The 16312-nt window shown below is 39.7% G+C and overlaps 1 long non-coding RNA gene across 6 annotated transcripts; it reads left to right on the forward strand.

The window, feature by feature from the left end:
- Nucleotides 1-510: 510 nt before the first annotated feature.
- On the forward strand, nt 511-15756 carry LOC121867559. 6 transcript variants are annotated; one of them, XR_006089180.1, is made up of 6 exons: nt 513-1370; nt 2298-2370; nt 2652-2777; nt 2895-2992; nt 5069-9543; nt 13265-14650. It is a non-coding gene; the product is annotated as an uncharacterized LOC121867559 (long non-coding RNA). The 6 variants fall into 6 exon arrangements; XR_006089177.1 differs by having other exon boundaries at nt 511-1370; nt 2298-2777; XR_006089179.1 differs by lacking the exon at nt 2298-2370 and having other exon boundaries at nt 514-1370.
- The last annotated feature ends 556 nt before the right edge of the window (nt 15757-16312 follow it).

The raw sequence follows: 16312 nt of genomic DNA on the forward strand, positions 1-16312 counted from the left end.
TGTAGTGTAAACACTGAAGCGTCTGCTATTTACCGGTAACTGGAACTAATGTCGGTGCCGAGTAAAATTTTTCCATTTACTTGAAATAGATTTACCGATTTATTTGTTTATTTATTTATTTATAATATACTGTAACACACTGCAAGTATTTTCTTTCATTTATACGCTTGCTTCGCACCTGAATATACTATGTACAAAAAATGAATGTTCAATGAATTATTTATGGTGCATTAGGGTACTGGCCACCTCAGACACAAAGACGGGCTATAAATAGCCTTGTTATCTACCCCTACATCTTACCCTGAGCCAGAGGGAAGTGTCTTGGTAAATAACATTTGTTTGCTTATTTTCCATTTACTTGAAATAGATTTACCGAATTATTTGTTTATTTATAATATACTGTAATATATTAAACACACTGTAATTATTTTCTTTAATTTATAAACTGTTTTGCGACAAAGGAATGTTCTCCGGTACTTACTACATACATTTATTACACAAACATATTTATATATACCTGTATATATATATGTATATATATATACACACACATACTGTACATGCCCCGCAAAGCTTCTCTGTGCGCCCACGTCGCCACGCCTCTCTGGGCGCCCACGTCGCCACTCCTCTCTGGGCGCCCACGTCACCACGCGCCTCTGGGCGCCCACGTCGCCACTTTTCTCTGGGCGAACACGTTGCAGCAGTTTTTCTCTGGGCGTGCACGTAGCCATTACAGTTTCCGTCACAGCATATGCTGCAGCCTTCAATGCAGTGGCCCATCGTGTCTTGACCGAGATTTATTCCACCAGTCAATGCGATAACAGCTCGTGGTTCAACATGACCGGGGTGCATGTCTCATTCTAGTACTCGACCAAACTAAGAATAGTTTTTGCCACAAACTCGAAGCAAACAGGGTGACCCATTCTATCCTCACCTAACAATTGATGATAGTGGGTCCCACCCGTGAAAAATGCAGAAATAGTCATTGGGCGACGCTGGCGCTCACTAGCTTGAGCCCATGTCCCCACAAATGATAAAGGTTGAGCTAGTCTTGGGACACCTGCGTTAACATTTGATAGATATACTGCCCCACTCAAACTTCACACCAGATAATGAGCGGCATGCCGACTCGTCGGCGCACGCTTCTCTGGGAACACAAGCCGTCGTCCAACAGGCGTGTTTCGCCTCGTCGTAGGTGACCGTGACCAAGCATCTGTTACCCAGCGCATAGCAGGTCTACTAGCAACATAATAAATGCGGAAAAGAGAGGCCTGGGGTGAAATTGCTGCCTCATTCAACGCCAGCAACTCTGACCAACTCCCTATCACAGCCAAGCAGCTCAAGAGGAGCTACGGACACTTAAAAAGAAAGTAAGTAGAGTACTGTATATGCTTATTAATGTACGGTGTTTTTCCATTAGGTTACTAAATTAAGTAGGATTAGAGTATTTAAGTGACGGGTCATGTGAGGAAGCTCACCTCCTACCAAAGTAGACAGAAGGAAAGCTCCCATCTCACCTCTCCATTTTCCCTTCCTTCATATCTTTGAGTTGTATATAAAATTAAATGGGTTTTTAATGTCTACTTTCATAATATCTATATGCCTATTGATTGATTTGTTCTCTTAAGAGTTATCTCATAAAAATGTGAATTCATAAGGAAGGTACTGGTATGGAGGGTATAACAGTAAATAGGTGCCTCTGCCATACTTTTAGGTTCTCTTGTTTGAAATCTGGAATGCCAATTTTTACCCTGACTATATACAAGCTATATGGTTTCGGAAGAATTGCCCCCCCATAGGACAACTGCCCTCTGGACAATTATCCCCCCCCCCTTCCTTGCCAGTGAATAACTGACACAATCATGAAACACTAAGATATAGTGCTATATTTTCATGTTTTTTTTTTTTATAATTATATACACAAAATGACGACTCATAATTTATGGTCAAGTGAAAAAAAATTGTAGATCGGTCATATTTAATATTTTGTTAGGTAAGGCTAGGCTATTTCAAGTTAGTTAGGTTATTTCCATGTTTTTTGCCAGTTACTCACTGGCAAGGGGGGGGCAATTGTCCTAGACCCAAGCTATGCAGCATATAACTCTATATAGCAACATTTTACGACCACGACGTGCACCAAGAAAAATGGGCAAGTCTGGGGCTGGTTCCCCCACACACCTGGCAAGACAAGTTTCAAACAGGTCTGTTCAATTTTTGAAGGGTCACCTCAAAAGACTTGTCAGAAGCATACAAATCCTCATATCTATATATATTATCATATAATAATTTTTTTGCAGATATGACTGTAGCCTACAGTATTTAAGGCCTACTTCAAAAAATGTTTTGTTTGTTTGTTTTCGATCTACTGATGTAAGTGCACAACAGCATCGTAAAGTATAACCATGTTTCTGTACTCAATTTTTAATGGCAAATTTACATTTTTTAAAACTGTCTACAGGCCCTTTAAATATTGCTGTATTGTAAAATACTACAAAACCGTCATATATTTATTTTGTGATGCATATATGTACAGTAAATGATATTAGTCTGTTCTGCATCCCCTTTGCTCATAGGCATTGGTGATGAAAGCATTATAAAAGCCAATGCTGTTGCTATTGCTATACAGCATTAATTTCTTCTCTTTCTTTCAGAAATATAAAAACAGAGATATAAAAGACCGAAAACTTGAGGGCCGAGTTAGCAGTGGCTGATGATTTTTACGAGACCTTCCGCAATCACCCAGTAGATGAAGAAATTATTCCTTGTGGAATGTGCAGGTAGGTGAGAATATTTATTGATTTATACAGTTGTATGCACTCCCATTGATACCATTGCTCAATCTCCTTTGGATGTCTAAAAATCAACTGTGCCTCACCAGTCATTGTTTCTGCCAGGGCCGGCGCCAGCCTATTTGGCGCCCTTAGCAGGACTACAGCTGGCATCTCCACCCGCCTCCCACTTCACGATTGGGTTTGCCCACAAAGTAATCCAGGTACCATATTGAAGAAACTGTTTACCTTACACTGATCTATTTTAATTTGCTAATACATACATTAATTAGCAAATACTCTTAAGCACAATACAAGCAACATACAATAATGGCATGAAAAGTGACTGTATAGAAACACTCAAAATCAAACTACTATTGTGTTTAAACATTAAGCAATTCAATTAACATGTCATGACATTCTGGATTCCGCCGTTTTCTCGTTTTCGCTACGTGCCTGCTTATAACCGTTAACTTGATTCTTCTTGTCTTCCTGGAAGCGAATTCGTCGATTACATCGTCATACGATAACTAGAGAGTCTAGACACTGCAATGTTCACACTGATGATGGCCAACTCACTAAGATGTTCCTGCGCCATTGTGGATCCCAAATAAGTTTTTATCAGTTTTAACTTAGAAAAGCTCCGCTCTGCTGCCGACACCATTACAGGGAGAGTTGCACAGATCCGCAGAGCTACCCACAAGTTCGGGAATACTTCAGTAAGTTTCTTTTCGTGCACGAAGGTGAGAAAATCCATTGTCATTCTCTTGGAAGGCAAATCTGGGAGACACTGCAGCTCCATGGCCAGTTCCCTTCCATCAATGTCTGAGTTTCCCCCATGAGTAAGCGTGTTGCTGAGGGTTTGGCAGTGATCGACAATATCTTTGTCAGACATGTCCGTGAACCCCAACAATACCTTGAACTTTTCATTCACCTCGCCCAAGGTCTTGAACCTCTCATTAAGAGAGGAAATCACAGTATCCACTACCACATTGAAAAATGTAGTCTCCATCCTCTTGAGTACATCGCTGACAGGTTCGTCTGCACACTCATAGCTAAAGTGACATTTTTTAGTTCTTAGTCTTCTGTTTCAGCACCGTGTCTAAGCTCATCGCTTCACAGATTTCTTTAGCAATAGTTAGTGCATCAGCAAAACCTGTATTTCTGTAGCTGACAATATCATCTCTGGTCTTTTTGAGCAGATCTACAGCCACGCCGAGCTGTATCGTAGTCGACTGCATTAGTTTGCTCACGTGCTGAATTTTGCTGAGTATATCATACCACACAACTGAACAACTTTGACGACAGGGTCAGTTGCAGATTCTCTGTGCTCCAAAAGCGCTTCTTTGAGTTGCGGAGGTTGATATCTAATTGCCTCCACACTTTTTACTCGGCTTTCCCATCTGACGTCTGACCACGATTTCAGAGTAATATTAACATGTTTTAAAAGAACTTGCCACCTCTGAGGAGAGGCTGAAAACAATGTGAATACTTTCTTTAAATATCCAAAGTAACAAGTTGCATTTAGGGAGCTCTTGGCAGCGTCACCTAATATAAAATTCAAATTATGGGCACCACAAGGGACAAATAAGGGCCGAGAATTCTGTTGAAGAAGCCTGGCTTGAACTCCTTTGATGTTTCCTCTCATATTTGCTTCATTGTCGTAGGATTGACCTCGATAATCCTCAAAAGAAATGTTCATTTGTTTGTCTTCCGAGTAGAATTCATGACAAATTTAGCCCTGTAGACTTCTCTACCTCAAGGAACCCCAAGGTAGTGTGACTGTGATTGCCTGCATTACTTTCAACCCTACTTAAAGTTCCACTTCTTGGAGAAAATTACCATTGGATTGACAGTTAAGTTTTTCGGCTGACCCTCTAGAGCCAAATTGCTTTCAGCTAGAGACTGAATAATCGCCATTAGTCTAGTGAGGACTTGGCGCCACCCGTTCCACTCAGCCATTAACATTTCCATTTCCCGTCTGTCTATCGTCCTTCCACTTGCAATGTTGACCTCCAGTTCCTTCTATGTTGTCATGTTTTTTTTAGTGTGTTCTATGTTACTTTCATGTGTGCTGAGCAAATGGCTAGTTCTCAGTTGGAGTCAATTTGTTACCATTGAATTTATTGAGATAACACAAGTTTGGTGTTAAATTTTTCATTGTTGTATTTTTCAACCTGTTTTTATTTAACGGAGAATTTTATTACATAGCGCCTTACCATTTCTTACAGTGTAGACTGATATGCATTGTTGGTAAAGAGGTTATATGTATTTGAGAACTAATTCCGGTGTATTTTCAGCCATAGTATTGAGTGGGTTGAGGACTCTGTGGTGAAATGGACATCTAAGACATACAATCTCTGAAAATGAATTGCTGGAAGCACCCTCTGTACATGTAAGGACCACCAATTGTGAGTAAAGCACAGAGTAAATTGTGTAGTGTTAACACAGTGTCAAGATAATTGAAAAAGACAGTGAATTCTTGTGAGTACAGAAAATCCGCTTTGTGTTAATCATCCGTGAAAGCTACAGAGTTATATTTTCTTGAGACATTCTCGTCAAGTATCATCAAGTATTTTATTTTGAGCATTGCTATGAGTACTTTGTGAATTGAAAGTTTGTATTGTCCTCTTTAGAGATACTTAATTTTCTGAGTGAGTCACCGATACTACTGCCGATTATTTATTTTGGTGAGTATCCATTTAAGAAGTATCCGAGGCATTTATGTGTCAATGTTTACCCCCTTTGCTCTGGAAGGGTGTTAATTGAATTTATCTTTGGTGGGGTTGTTTTGTAGAAGATTTGTTGTGACATCAGCGCACGATGATCACAGTAGTTGTGAATAAGTTACAACTTATGTGTGAGTTCCGACAATATCTTTGTCAGACATGTCCGTGAACCCCAACAATACCTTGAACTTTTCATTCACCTCGCCCAAGGTCTTGAACCTCTCATTAAGAGAGGAAATCACAGTATCCACTACCACATTGAAAAATGTAGTCTCCATCCTCTTGAGTACATCGCTGACAGGTTCGTCTGCACACTCATAGCTAAAGTGACATTTTTTAGTTCTTAGTCTTCTGTTTCAGCACCGTGTCTACGCTCATCGCTTCACAGATTTCTTTAGCAATAGTTAGTGCATCAGCAAAACCTGTATTTCTGTAGCTGACAATATCATCTCTGGTCTTTTTGAGCAGATCTACAGCCACGCCGAGCTGTATCGTAGTCGACTGCATTAGTTTGCTCACGTGCTGAATTTTGCTGAGTATATCATACCACACAACTGAACAAATGACAAAACGGTATGACCCTACTTCCTCTGCCAACGATTAAGCCTCAACTTTGACGACAGGGTCAGTTGCAGATTCTCTGTGCTCCAAAAGCGCTTCTTTGAGTTGCGGAGGTTGATATCTAATTGCCTCCACACTTTTTACTCGGCTTTCCCATCTGACGTCTGACCACGATTTCAGAGTAATATTAACATGTTTTAAAAGAACTTGCCACCTCTGAGGAGAGGCTGAAAACAATGTGAATACTTTCGTTAAATATCCAAAGTAACAAGTTGCATTTAGGGAGCTCTTGGCAGCGTCACCTAATATAAAATTCAAATTATGGGCACCACAAGGGACAAATAAGGGCCGAGAATTCTGTTGAAGAAGCCTGGCTTGAACTCCTTTGATGTTTCCTCTCATATTTGCTTCATTGTCGTAGGATTGACCTCGATAATCCTCAAAAGAAATGTTCATTTGTTTGTCTTCCGAGTAGAATTCATGACAAATTTAGCCCTGTAGACTTCTCTACCTCAAGGAACCCCAAGGTAGTGTGACTGTGATTGCCTGCATTACTTTCAACCCTACTTAAAGTTCCACTTCTTGGAGAAAATTACCATTGGATTGACAGTTAAGTTTTTCGGCTGACCCTCTAGAGCCAAATTGCTTTCAGCTAGAGACTGAATAATCGCCATTAGTCTAGTGAGGACTTGGCGCCACCCGTTCCACTCAGCCATTAACATTTCCATTTCCCGTCTGTCTATCGTCCTTCCACTTGCAATGTTGACCTCCAGTTCCTTCTATGTTGTCATGTTTTTTTTAGTGTGTTCTATGTTACTTTCATGTGTGCTGAGCAAATGACTAGTTCTCAGTTGGAGTCAATTTGTTACCATTGAATTTATTGAGATAACACAAGTTTGGTGTTAAATTTTTCATTGTTGTATTTTTCAACCTGTTTTTATTTAACGGAGAATTTTATTACATAGCGCCTTACCATTTCTTACAGTGTAGACTGATATGCATTGTTGGTAAAGAGGTTATATGTATTTGAGAACTAATTCCGGTGTATTTTCAGCCATAGTATTGAGTGGGTTGAGGACTCTGTGGTGAAATGGACATCTAAGACATACAATCTCTGAAAATGAATTGCTGGAAGCACCCTCTGTACATGTAAGGACCACCAATTGTGAGTAAAGCACAGAGTAAATTGTGTAGTGTTAACACAGTGTCAAGATAATTGAAAAAGACAGTGAATTCTTGTGAGTACAGAAAATCCGCTTTGTGTTAATCATCCGTGAAAGCTACAGAGTTATATTTTCTTGAGACATTCTCGTCAAGTATCATCAAGTATTTTATTTTGAGCATTGCTATGAGTACTTTGTGAATTGAAAGTTTGTATTGTCCTCTTTAGAGATACTTAATTTTCTGAGTGAGTCACCGATACTACTGCCGATTATTTATTTTGGTGAGTATCCATTTAAGAAGTATCCGAGGCATTTATGTGTCAATGTTTACCCCCTTTGCTCTGGAAGGGTGTTAATTGAATTTATCTTTGGTGGGGTTGTTTTGTAGAAGATTTGTTGTGACATCAGCGCACGATGATCACAGTAGTTGTGAATAAGTTACAACTTATGTGTGAGTTCCGACAATATCTTTGTCAGACATGTCCGTGAACCCCAACAATACCTTGAACTTTTCATTCACCTCGCCCAAGGTCTTGAACCTCTCATTAAGAGAGGAAATCACAGTATCCACTACCACATTGAAAAATGTAGTCTCCATCCTCTTGAGTACATCGCTGACAGGTTCGTCTGCACACTCATAGCTAAAGTGACATTTTTTAGTTCTTAGTCTTCTGTTTCAGCACCGTGTCTACGCTCATCGCTTCACAGATTTCTTTAGCAATAGTTAGTGCATCAGCAAAACCTGTATTTCTGTAGCTGACAATATCATCTCTGGTCTTTTTGAGCAGATCTACAGCCACGCCGAGCTGTATCGTAGTCGACTGCATTAGTTTGCTCACGTGCTGAATTTTGCTGAGTATATCATACCACACAACTGAACAAATGACAAAACGGTATGACCCTACTTCCTCTGCCAACGATTAAGCCTCAACTTTGACGACAGGGTCAGTTGCAGATTCTCTGTGCTCCAAAAGCGCTTCTTTGAGTTGCGGAGGTTGATATCTAATTGCCTCCACACTTTTTACTCGGCTTTCCCATCTGACGTCTGACCACGATTTCAGAGTAATATTAACATGTTTTAAAAGAACTTGCCACCTCTGAGGAGAGGCTGAAAACAATGTGAATACTTTCGTTAAATATCCAAAGTAACAAGTTGCATTTAGGGAGCTCTTGGCAGCGTCACCTAATATAAAATTCAAATTATGGGCACCACAAGGGACAAATAAGGGCCGAGAATTCTGTTGAAGAAGCCTGGCTTGAACTCCTTTGATGTTTCCTCTCATATTTGCTTCATTGTCGTAGGATTGACCTCGATAATCCTCAAAAGAAATGTTCATTTGTTTGTCTTCCGAGTAGAATTCATGACAAATTTAGCCCTGTAGACTTCTCTACCTCAAGGAACCCCAAGGTAGTGTGACTGTGATTGCCTGCATTACTTTCAACCCTACTTAAAGTTCCACTTCTTGGAGAAAATTACCATTGGATTGACAGTTAAGTTTTTCGGCTGACCCTCTAGAGCCAAATTGCTTTCAGCTAGAGACTGAATAATCGCCATTAGTCTAGTGAGGACTTGGCGCCACCCGTTCCACTCAGCCATTAACATTTCCATTTCCCGTCTGTCTATCGTCCTTCCACTTGCAATGTTGACCTCCAGTTCCTTCTATGTTGTCATGTTTTTTTTAGTGTGTTCTATGTTACTTTCATGTGTGCTGAGCAAATGACTAGTTCTCAGTTGGAGTCAATTTGTTACCATTGAATTTATTGAGATAACACAAGTTTGGTGTTAAATTTTTCATTGTTGTATTTTTCAACCTGTTTTTATTTAACGGAGAATTTTATTACATAGCGCCTTACCATTTCTTACAGTGTAGACTGATATGCATTGTTGGTAAAGAGGTTATATGTATTTGAGAACTAATTCCGGTGTATTTTCAGCCATAGTATTGAGTGGGTTGAGGACTCTGTGGTGAAATGGACATCTAAGACATACAATCTCTGAAAATGAATTGCTGGAAGCACCCTCTGTACATGTAAGGACCACCAATTGTGAGTAAAGCACAGAGTAAATTGTGTAGTGTTAACACAGTGTCAAGATAATTGAAAAAGACAGTGAATTCTTGTGAGTACAGAAAATCCGCTTTGTGTTAATCATCCGTGAAAGCTACAGAGTTATATTTTCTTGAGACATTCTCGTCAAGTATCAAGTATTTTATTTTGAGCATTGCTATGAGTACTTTGTGAATTGAAAGTTTGTATTGTCCTCTTTAGAGATACTTAATTTTCTGAGTGAGTCACCGATACTACTGCCGATTATTTATTTTGGTGAGTATCCATTTAAGAAGTATCCGAGGCATTTATGTGTCAATGTTTACCCCCTTTGCTCTGGAAGGGTGTTAATTGAATTTATCTTTGGTGGGGTTGTTTTGTAGAAGATTTGTTGTGACATCAGCGCACGATGATCACAGTAGTTGTGAATAAGTTACAACTTATGTGTGAGTTCCGACAATATCTTTGTCAGACATGTCCGTGAACCCCAACAATATCTTGAACTTTTCATTCACCTCGCCCAAGGTCTTGAACCTCTCATTAAGAGAGGAAATCACAGTATCCACTACCACATTGAAAAATGTAGTCTCCATCCTCTTGAGTACATCGCTGACAGGTTCGTCTGCACACTCATAGCTAAAGTGACATTTTTTAGTTCTTAGTCTTCTGTTTCAGCACCGTGTCTACGCTCATCGCTTCACAGATTTCTTTAGCAATAGTTAGTGCATCAGCAAAACCTGTATTTCTGTAGCTGACAATATCATCTCTGGTCTTTTTGAGCAGATCTACAGCCACGCCGAGCTGTATCGTAGTCGACTGCATTAGTTTGCTCACGTGCTGAATTTTGCTGAGTATATCATACCACACAACTGAACAAATGACAAAACGGTATGACCCTACTTCCTCTGCCAACGATTAAGCCTCAACTTTGACGACAGGGTCAGTTGCAGATTCTCTGTGCTCCAAAAGCGCTTCTTTGATTTGCGCAGGTTGATATCTAATTGCCTCCACACTTTTTACTCGGCTTTCCCATCTGACGTCTGACCACGGTTTCAGATTGATATTAACATGTTTAAAAGAACTTGCCACCTCTGAGGAGACTGAAAACAATGTGAATTCTTTCGTTAAATATCCAAAGTAACAAGTTGCATTTAGGGAGCTCTTGGCAGCGTCGCCTAATATCAAATTCAAATTATGGGCACCACAAGGGTCAAATAAGGCCCGAGAATTCTGTTGAAGCCTGGCTTGAACTCCTTTGATGTTTCCTCTCATATTTGCTTCATTGTCGTAGGATTGACCTCGATAATCCTCAAAAGAAATGTTCATTTGTTTGTCTTCCGAGTAGAAGTCATGACAAATTTAGCCCTGTAGACTTCTCTACCTCAAGGAACCCCAAGGTAGTGATCAGATTGCCTGCATTACTTTCAACCCTACTTAAAGTTCCACTTGGAGAAAATTACCATTATTTGACAGTTAAGTTTTTCGGGTTGACCCTTCTAGAGCCAAATTGTTTTCAGCCAGAGACTGAACAACGCCATTAGTCTAGTGAGGACTTTGGCGCTTCACCCGCTCATTTCAGCCATTAACATTTCCATTTCCGCCTGTCTATCGCCCTTCCACTTGCAATGTTGACCTCCAGTTCCTTCTGTGGTATGTCATGTTTTTTCGTGGTGTCTATGTTACTTTCATGTGCTGAGCAAATGATCAGTTCTCAGTTGGAGTCAATTTGTTACCATTGAATTTATTGAGATAACACAAGTTTGGTGTTAAATTTTTCAGTGTTGTATTTTTCAACCTGTTTTTTTTTTAACGGAGAATTTTATTACATACTGCCTTACCATTTCTTACAGTGTAGACTGATATGCATTGTTGGTAAAGAGGTTATATGTATTTGAGAACTAATTCCGGTGTATTTTCAGCCATAGTATTGATTGGGTTGAGGACTCTGTGGTGAAATGGACATCTAAGACATACAATCTCTGAAAATGGATTGCTGGAAACACCCTCTGTACATGTAAGGACCACCAATTGTGAGTAAAGCACAGAGTAAATTGTGTAGTGTAAACACAGTGTCAAGATAATTGAAAAAGACAGTGAATTCTTGTGAGTACAGAAAATCCGCTTTGTGTTAATCATCCGTGAAATCTACAGAGTTATATTTTCTTGAGACATTCTCGTCAAGTATCATCAAGTATATTATTTTGAGCATTGCTATGAGTACTGTGTGAATTGAAACCTTGTAGTGTTGTCTTTAGAGATACTTAATTTTCTGAGTGAGTCACCAATGCTATTGCCGGTTACTTATTTTTGGTGAGTATCCATTTAAAAAGTATCCAAGGCATTTATGTGTTAACGTTTACCCCCTTTGCTCTGGAAGGGTGTTAATTGAATTTATCTTTGGTGGGGTTGTTTTGTAGAAGATTTGTTGTGACATCGGCGCACAATGATCACAGTAGTTGTGAATAAGTTACAACTTATGTGTGAGTTCCGCAATATCTTTTGTCAGACATGTCCGTGAACCCTGACAATACCTTGAACTTTTCATTCACCTCCCCCAAGGTCTTGAACCTCTCATTAAGAGAGGAAATCGCAGTGTCCACTACCACATTGAAAAATGTAGTCTCCATTCCTCTTGAGTGCATCGCTGACAGGTTCGTCTGTACACTCTTAGGTAAAGTGGCATTTTTTAGTTCTTAGTCTCTTCTGTTTCAGCACGGTGTCTATGTTCATCGCTTCACAGATTTCTTTAGCAATAGTTAATGCATCAGCAAAACCTGTATTTCTGTAGCTGACAATATTATCTCTGGTCTTCTTGCCGATAAGCAGATCTACAGCCACGCCAAGCTGCATCGTAGTCGACTGCATTAGTTTGCTCACGTGCTGAATTTTGCTGAGCATATCATACCGCACAACTGAGCAAATGACAAAACTGTATGACCCTACGTCCTCTGCCAACGAATGAGCCTCAACTTTGATGGCAGGGTCAGTTGCAGATTCTCTGAGCTCCAAAAGCGCTTCTCTGATTTGCGCAGGTTGATATCTAATTGCCTCCACACTTTTTACTCGACTTTCCCATCTGACGTCTGACCACGATTTCAGAGTAATATTAACATGTTTTTAAAGAACTTGCCACCTCTGAGGAGAGAGGCTGAAAACAATGTGAATATTTCGCAACATCCAAAGTAACAAGTTGCATTTCTAGGGAGCTCTCTGGCAGCTACCTAATATAAAATTCAAATTATGGGCACCACAAGGGACAAATAATATGGGCCGAATTCTGCTGAAGAAGCCTGGCTTGAACCTTGATGTTTCTCCTCATATTTGCTTCATTGTCGAGGATTGACCTCGCATAATCCTCAAAGAAATGTTCATTTGTTTGTCTTCTGAGTAGAATTCATGACAAATTTAGCCCCCAGACTTCTCTACCTCAAGGAACCCCAAGGTAGTGAGTGTGACTGTGATTGCCTGCATTGCCTGCATTACTTTCAACGATTCTTCATAACTGGATCAAATTTAGCCAAAAGTTCCACTATTTGGAGACCATTGGATGGACAGTTAAGTTTTTCGGTTGACCCTCTTGGAGCCAAATTTCTTTCAGCTAAAGACTGAATAATCCCCACTAGACTAGTGAGGGCTTGGCGCCACCTGTTCCACTCAGCCATTAATATTTCCAATTCCCGTCGGTCTATCGTCCTTCCTCTTACAATGTTGACCTCCAGTTCCTTCCATGTTGTCATGTTTTTAGTGTGTTCTATGCTACTTTCATGTGTGCTGGTGATGACTAGTTCTCAGTTGGAGTCAATTTATTTACCATTGAATTGTTGAAATGCTTTCTGAGTTTGGTGTTAAATTTTTCATTGTTGTATTTTTCAACCTGTTTTTATTTAACGGAGAATTTTATTACATAGCGCCTTACCATTTCTTACAGTGTAGACTGATATGCATTGTTGGTAAAGAGGTTATATGTATTTGAGAACTAATTCCGGTGTATTTTCAGCCATAGTATTGAGTGGGTTGAGGACTCTGTGGTGAAATGGACATCTAAGACATACAATCTCTGAAAATGAATTGCTGGAAGCACCCTCTGTACATGTAAGGACCACCAATTGTGAGTAAAGCACAGAGTAAATTGTGTAGTGTTAACACAGTGTCAAGATAATTGAAAAAGACAGTGAATTCTTGTGAGTACAGAAAATCCGCTTTGTGTTAATCATCCGTGAAAGCTACAGAGTTATATTTTCTTGAGACATTCTCGTCAAGTATCATCAAGTATTTTATTTTGAGCATTGCTATGAGTACTTTGTGAATTGAAAGTTTGTATTGTCCTCTTTAGAGATACTTAATTTTCTGAGTGAGTCACCGATACTACTGCCGATTATTTATTTTGGTGAGTATCCATTTAAGAAGTATCCGAGGCATTTATGTGTCAATGTTTACCCCCTTTGCTCTGGAAGGGTGTTAATTGAATTTATCTTTGGTGGGGTTGTTTTGTAGAAGATTTGTTGTGACATCAGCGCACGATGATCACAGTAGTTGTGAATAAGTTACAACTTATGTGTGAGTTCCGACAATATCTTTGTCAGACATGTCCGTGAACCCCAACAATACCTTGAACTTTTCATTCACCTCGCCCAAGGTCTTGAACCTCTCATTAAGAGAGGAAATCACAGTATCCACTACCACATTGAAAAATGTAGTCTCCATCCTCTTGAGTACATCGCTGACAGGTTCGTCTGCACACTCATAGCTAAAGTGACATTTTTTAGTTCTTAGTCTTCTGTTTCAGCACCGTGTCTACGCTCATCGCTTCACAGATTTCTTTAGCAATAGTTAGTGCATCAGCAAAACCTGTATTTCTGTAGCTGACAATATCATCTCTGGTCTTTTTGAGCAGATCTACAGCCACGCCGAGCTGTATCGTAGTCGACTGCATTAGTTTGCTCACGTGCTGAATTTTGCTGAGTATATCATACCACACAACTGAACAAATGACAAAACGGTATGACCCTACTTCCTCTGCCAACGATTAAGCCTCAACTTTGACGACAGGGTCAGTTGCAGATTCTCTGTGCTCCAAAAGCGCTTCTTTGAGTTGCGGAGGTTGATATCTAATTGCCTCCACACTTTTTACTCGGCTTTCCCATCTCACGTCTGACCACGATTTCAGAGTAATATTAACATGTTTTAAAAGAACTTGCCACCTCTGAGGAGAGGCTGAAAACAATGTGAATACTTTCGTTAAATATCCAAAGTAACAAGTTGCATTTAGGGAGCTCTTGGCAGCGTCACCTAATATAAAATTCAAATTATGGGCACCACAAGGGACAAATAAGGGCCGAGAATTCTGTTGAAGAAGCCTGGCTTGAACTCCTTTGATGTTTCCTCTCATGGTATTTGCTTCATTGTAGAGTGGGGTTGAGCCCATGATAATCCTCAAAGTATTCATTGTTTGTCTTCGGTAGAATTCATGACAAATTTAGCCCTGTAGACGCTTCTCTACCTCCAGGAACCCCAAGGTAGTGAGTGTGACTGTGATTGCCTGCATTACTTTCAACCCTACTTAAATGATTCTCCATAACGATCAAATTTAACCAAAAGTTCCACTTCTTGGAGAAAAATACCATTGGATTGACAGTTAAGTTTTTCGGTTGACCCTCTAGAGCCAAATTGCTTTCAGCTAGAGACTGAATAATCGCCATTAGTCTAGTGAGGACTTGGCGCCACCCGTTCCACTCAGCCATTAACATTTCCATTTCCCGTCTGTCTATCGTCCTTCCACTTGCAATGTTGACCTCCAGTTCCTTCTATGTTGTCATGGTTTTTTTAGTGTGTTCTATGTTACTTTCATGTGTGCTGAGCAAATGACTAGTTCTCAGTTGGAGTCAATTTGTTACCATGGAATTTATTGAGATAACACAAGTTTGGTGTTAAATTTTTCATTGTTGTATTTTTCAACCTGTTTTTATTTAACGGAGAATTTTATTACATAGCGCCTTACCATTTCTTACAGTGTAGACTGATATGCATTGTTGGTAAAGAGATTATATGTATTTGAGAACAAATTCCGGTGTATTTTCAGCCATAGTATTGAGTGGGTTGAGGACTCTGTGGTGAAATGGACATCTAAGACATACAATCTCTGAAAATGAATTGCTGGAAGCACCCTCTGTACATGTAAGGACCACCAATTGTGAGTAAAGCACAGAGTAAATTGTGTAGTGTTAACACAGTGTCAAGATAATTGAAAAAGACAGTGAATTCTTGTGAGTACAGAAAATCCGCTTTGTGTTAATCATCCGTGAAAGCTACAGAGTTATATTTTCTTGAGACATTCTCGTCAAGTATCATCAAGTATTTTATTTTGAGAATTGCTATGAGTACTTTGTGAATTGAAAGTTTGTATTGTCCTCTTTAGAGATACTTAATTTTCTGAGTGAGTCACCGATACTACTGCCGATTATTTATTTTGGTGAGTATCCATTTAAGAAGTATCGAGGCATTTATGTGTCCAATGTTTACCCCTTTTGCTCTGGAAGGGTGTTAATTGAATTTATCTTTGGTGGGGTTGTTTTGTAGAGATTTATTTGTGACATCAGTAGCACGATCACAGTAGTTGTGAATAAAGGATTCCTGCGCTTATGTGTTCCGACAATATCTTTGTCAGACATGTTGGAACTAACAATATCTTGAACTTTCATTCACCTGCGTAGGGTCTTGAACCTCTCTCATTAGAGGAAATCACGGTATCCACTACCACATTGAAAAATGTAGTCTCCATCCTCTTGAGTACATCGCTGACAGGTTCGTCTGCACACTCATAGCTAAAGTGACATTTTTTAGTTCTTAGTCTTCTGTTTCAGCACCGTGTCTACGCTCATCGCTTCACAGATTTCTTTAGCAATAGTTAGTGCATCAGCAAAACCTGTATTTCTGTAGCTGACAATATCATCTCTGGTCTTTTTGAGCAGATCTACAGCCACGCCGAGCTGTATCGTAGTCGACTGCATTAGTTTGCTCACGTGCTGAATTTTGCTGAGTATATCAT

The sequence above is a fragment of the Homarus americanus genome, unplaced genomic scaffold (assembly GCF_018991925.1).
Source record: "Homarus americanus isolate GMGI-L3 unplaced genomic scaffold, GMGI_Hamer_2.0 scaffold57140, whole genome shotgun sequence".
Lineage (NCBI taxonomy): Eukaryota > Metazoa > Arthropoda > Malacostraca > Decapoda > Nephropidae > Homarus > Homarus americanus.